Here is a 6,000-nt window from a genome sequence, read left to right as displayed (position 1 = left end):
AATGTGGACAACAGGTGAGAAGAATAAGACACAGTTCTGGTCTGTTATAGAGCACCACTGATGCAAGAATGAAGTGCTCGTTCTAATTCTTAAGAGAATTAAATCAAGGCTTTAACAAAAATACAGGGCTTCCGTGGTGACGCGGTGGTTGAGAGTCTGCCTGCCAATGCAGGGGACACGGGTTCGAGCCCTGGTCTGGGAAGATCCCACATGCCGCGGAGCAACTAAGCCCGTGAGCCACAACTACTGAGTCTGCGCGTCTGGAGCCTGTGCTCCGCAACAAGAGAGGCCGCGACAGCGAGAGGCCCGCGCACCGCGATGAAGAGTGGCCCCCGTTCGCCGCAACTGGAGAAAGCCCTCGCACAGAAACGAGGACCCAACACAGCCAAAAATAAATAAAATAAATTTATTAAAAAAAAAAAAATACAACTAAAACTGCAATGAGAACACAGAGAACTGAGTGATCCTGTCTGACTGAAGGAATTCAAGGAAGCCTTCATAGAAGTGAAGGGTAGGATTTTTACAGGTAGGGATGGGAGTTTGGCAGATGTCTAAGTGGAGGGAACAACACCATGAAGCCATGACACATACATGTATGAAAAATAAAGGGTGTGTTTGAAGAATGGTTCAGTGCAGATGGAGCAGGTCAGTAAGTGAACAAAGTGAGAGAAAACAAGAAAAGTAGGATGGGGCTGAGTGGTGGAGGCACTGGACACAACACTGAGAAACCGGAGATTCGTGAATGGTGGGCCCGAGCACAACCTCACTTGTTTCTAAGGGTGATATCCAAGTCAGCCGTGTGATGGACAGACCAGATTAGCAGTGAGCGACTTGGACCTGGGGGCCACACAGAGCTATCCTAGCTTGGTAAGAAAGTCTGTGATTTAATTTAAGGATGAAAGAACAGAAAGCCACTTTCATGTTACTACTCTCAAACATATCTAGCTATTCACTTGCCAGTACCTCAAAAAACACAGTTTTCTCATTGAAATTCTTCAATTTCATAAATCAATTCCTCTACCTTGGAAGAATCCATATATTTTCCTTTGAAACTTAATAAAGCTATTTTTTTCTTTTTGAATGAAAAACAAAAACTTCGACCAATGAATTCTTTTAAGTTTACCTCAATTCTTCTCCCTGAAAAAAGTATACACATCATTCTCTAGGTTATCCTAAGGAAAGAGGCAGCAAGGCCAGTCAAGAAATTACTCCAATAGTTTTGGTTTGAATACACTAGTGTCTGAGCAGATAAAATAGTGCCCCATGTTCATGTGCCATGCATGAGGCCACAGGAGGCGTTATCCCAGACAACCTCGTGGGGTTCTATATCTTGACTTTATGGACAGGAGAACGTAGACTCAAAGAAGTTACAGAGCTCTCCCAAAGTCATAGAGCTAGTAAACAGAGGAACCAGGACTGGACCCCCAGAGCTGTCTACTTCAAAGCCCTTGTTCTTTACCATGGATATGAGAGCATCACCTAGCTGGTTGATGGCAAATGGACGGAGATATGTAACATAGGGAGTACTGACTCATCTTGATGTTTAATTGAGTGTGGGGGTTTAAGGGGAAGTCCCGCTCTGTTTGCCATGTTAAGGAATCTGGACCATATACTGCAAGGGACATGAAGCCACTAAAAGATTTCAAGCAAAAACGTGATGTAATTAGATTACTGAAAATTGGAAATTATTGAAAAAGTCTACTTAAGACATGACGTAGACTTGGCCAAAGGCAGTGGCAATTTGGTACCTTTTTTTCTGAAACAAAAATTTCCAACAGCATCACTCTAAATCTGGGTTTTCCAACCTCAGCACTCTCGATATTTGGGGTGACTAATTCTTTGTTGGGAAGGGGCGGGGTATCCCCTGCATTATAGGACATATAGCCGCATCCCTAGCCCGAACCCACTAGATGTCAGTAGCACCCCCACCACCACCAGTTGGGACAACCAAAAATATCTCCAAACAATCACCGCAGGCTGAGAATCACCAGCTGGAAAACGATCATAATAATCATTGTAAAAGGCTTGATCAAAACCTAAACATAGAAATATTTATAAATGAACAACAGGAAGAGACACACTACAGCAATACTAAAAGTCAGGGTCCCATTCCATGGACTCTATTTGCCCGATGCCTGTGAAAAATGCAGCTAAAGTCAGTCTCAAGAGCAGCATTTGAGGGTCAGGGATACATGAGCATCTCGAATGAGTGACTTTGATATATCAAAGAGGACTCGATCTATTTTTGTGTCTGAGGCTGCGTGAAGTTCTAATCTGCTTAGATCTGATTGGATGGCCCTTTGATTGCTCTATTCATGTGTTCATTTAAAGTCTCTTTCATGCCAGGGTTTTCTGACTACACTCATACCCAGCAATCATCCCACTATACCAAGCAGGATAACGTGGCTTTGCTTTAAGCTGAGTTACTCCACAAAGCATAAGCAGCGGATTTAGATTCAGCTGAGGTTTCCGAAAGTTAAGAACGCCACAGGAGTTACCATTTAGGCAGCAAATACCACAAGGTCCTGGTTTAGCTTTTTCTCCAGTTGCAAACATAGTACGTGCATGTTTCCTTAGATCCTTTTCATTAAGTCAAACCCTTTATGCCAAGCTTCCCCTGGATGCATCCCTGGCTTCTGTACGGGCTGGCATTTGGTAGCTGATAGATGAAATCATTTAATGTGCATCATCTGTAGTCACAGCACCCCCAGGAATTAGCCCCTGTTAGGTCTTCCTGTAGCACCATTCTATGCACTGCTAAGAATCGACTTGTTACCAGAAGGAAAGCATATCCTCATGTCATAAGCAATGGAGGAGAGATCCCACTACTCAGTGTTTTTGCTGCTACCGGACAAAAGCCGCTCATGGAATGTGCCATTTAACCCAAGCCTGGTGAAGAATTCCACCTCATCTTTTATTCTGATCAGTATCCTTGTTACTCTCACACCCTTACAGAGACCCAAGGCACCCTGGTTGGCCTCCACCCCCACCCAGGCACGGAGTGATGGCAGAAGCATATGAGGAAGTCAGTTGACTTCTTGACCCTACCCAATCATTTGGTGGCTGTCACAGGGATACCAAATGTGAAGCAGAAGTTTGTCAGAGGTGCACTGGGCTCTGAGAGAAGTTCTGAGAGCAACAGAAAGCCTAAAGAGCCTCCAGGGATCCATCCATCTTCCCAAGGAGCCTTGTGATCTGTGCTTCAGCATCAGGTGTGCCATCTTGAGAAACCATCCCACATTCCAAGCAAAATTAGTTTAATGTTCCCACATAAAAAGGTCCCGAGCCAGGTGGAGGATCATTATATGAGCACACACCGTGGAACTAAAAAGGTTTGCATGCTGCTGGAAGGAATTTATGGGGAAATTTTTTACAGATCCACTTCTTATGTAAATTGTGTCCCCCCTATGATGAGCTCAGTGAAAGTTGCATGGGCAGGAAAGGTTATTTGGGCCAAATATCATTAGGATTTTTGCCTTTGAGAAATAAGATATTCTTCATCCAGATAGTCTTATGAGTCCCAAGGAAGAGAAGGGGGGGGGGGCAAAAGAAAAAAAAATTCAAACCTTCTGTGAGAGTACCTCCTTTGCCTTTGTGGGAAGTTGATGTAAATATTTCTAAGTTCTTCTTGCAAACTAGGCTAAAACTGGAGAATAGGGGGAATGAGAGGAGGCTGAGGAATGGCACCGGATGGCAAACACTGAAGAGCTGTGGGTGGGAGGGTTTTTGGCATTTCAGATTTGTTTTCTTTGTCTTCCACTGTAAATTCAAGGTCCCTAAAGCCATGGACAGGCCAGGTAACAGGACAGCATAGTAGGATGCCAAAGCATGGACTTGGAGGCCAAACAGATCCAGAGCCTAATTCTGGCCCTGTCATTTGCTAGCATGTAATTCTAATAATAGAAAGCAATGAAAATAACAACTAGATCAGGTGATTCCTGTATTCCATGCCTCCACTGGCACTCATTTCACCCAACGTGGAAGCCATGGCAGTCACTGCAAGACCCTGGATGGCCCAGTCTCTGCTCTCTGCCCAAACACACCAGTGTGACTCTCCACCCTGCACTCCACTCCCACCACAATGGCCTCTGTATTGTTCCTGGAACAAGCAGAGCACACTTCTGTCTCAGGGCCTTTGCACTAGTTATTTCCTCTGTCTGGAATGCTCTTCCCCTCACACTTTCTTCAGATCTTTGCTCACATATCAGCTTATCAGGGAGGGCTTCCCTGTCTAAAATCACAAGGGTCCTCTCCATCCTGCCCCAGGATTCCCTGCTTCATTTTTCTCTGTAGCATTTATTACCAAGCAAAATAATATATACTCATTTGTTATATGGTGTCTGCATCCCACCCAAGGATGTATACTCCATAAGGGCAGAGTTTTTATCTACCTTATTCACTGTCATATCCCTAGAACCTAAAACAATCTCTGGTACGAGGCAGTGCTTATGTGGATGGATGCAATTGAATACCTACTATGTGCCAGGTGCTTTACATAGGCAAGTTTCTCTGAAACTCACTGCCAAGTTATATAAACAATGAATCAGTTACACCCAGGTCTTGACTTAGAGCAAGCCAACCACAACAAATTTACATTTCTTTAAACTCAACTAATTATACCCTTCTAATAATACACAGTATTTAAATCAGATAACAGAAAATGAACTCCTAACAATTGTTTGTTTTCAGGAATTCTCTTCCAGTTATCTACTCTTGCATAATAAATTTCTTCAAAGCTTAGTGATTTATATCAGTAAGAATCTTACTGTCTTTCTCACATTTGTAGGTCAAGAATTCTGGCAAGTCTCTGCTGGGTGATTCTTCTGTTACACATGGCATCCATGGAAGTTACTACATGATATTCAGAGTAAGATGGGGTTGTCTGGATGCCAATTCTGCTTCACTCACACATCTGACACTCTGATGGGGAGGGTTACAAGGGGCTGTCAACCAAAGTGTCTACAAAATTGAGGCTTTACTTTTAAGGTTAGTAAATCAGACCAGAAAGCAATTCAAGAAAAGAATCCCAAAACATTTTGAACAATGGTAGTATTACTGAAATAGCATTCAACTTCCAAAAAATGTAACATCTTCATGTCCAAGTTCAATATGCTTCTTGAAATAGCAATCTCATAATCCGATGTCACAGTTCACATACTTAACATTTGGTTCTTAAAAATAACTGATGCATAGACAAAAAACAGTTTATAAGCATAAATATAATGAGAACTTAATTTTCTGTTCTTGGGATTAAACTCAGCAGGAGTTTAACTTATCCACTAGTGAGGCAAAAGCATTAAGGTTTCATGACCTCATAACAACAATAAATGAAAGATAAAAGGATAAGACAGAAAATGCATATCTGGGCCACTTTGTACATGTTTAAGGTGAGTATACTTTGTGTAATCTCGGGTTGAAGTAAAAAAATGGATGTGATGGTGGTTTTTTTAAGCAAACAGAAAGGACTATTTTCAGGAGCAGACCTACCATCTCACCTCTCACATCTTCCCTTGCAATAGTTTGGGAGGTAGGGTGGGGATGTGATTCAAGAAGGGCAGAGAAGCAGAACTCCCTGAATCAACTGGATTTAAAAACCAAAATTATCCCAAACCACAATGAGATACCACCTCACACCTGTCAGAATGGCTATTATCAAAAAGACAAGAAACAAGTGTTGGTGACGACATGGAGGAAAGGGAACCCTCTTGCACTGTTGGTGGGAATGTAAATTGGTGCAGCCACTATGGAAAACAGTATGGAGGTTACTCAAAAAATTAAAAATAGAACTATCATATGATCCAGCAATTCCACTTCTGGGTATTAATCTGAAGAAAGCAAAAACACTATTTTGAAAAGATATATGCACCCTCCTGTTCATTGCAGCATTATTTACAGTGGCCAAGATATGGAAGCAACCTAAATTTCATCAGTAGATAAATGGATAAAGAAGATGTGGTACATATACACAATGGAATATTATTTAGCCATTAAAAATGAAAT

The sequence above is a fragment of the Eschrichtius robustus genome, chromosome 10 (assembly GCF_028021215.1).
Source record: "Eschrichtius robustus isolate mEscRob2 chromosome 10, mEscRob2.pri, whole genome shotgun sequence".
NCBI classification, from domain to species: domain Eukaryota; kingdom Metazoa; phylum Chordata; class Mammalia; order Artiodactyla; family Eschrichtiidae; genus Eschrichtius; species Eschrichtius robustus.
Note: the sequence above shows the minus strand (reverse complement) of the source record.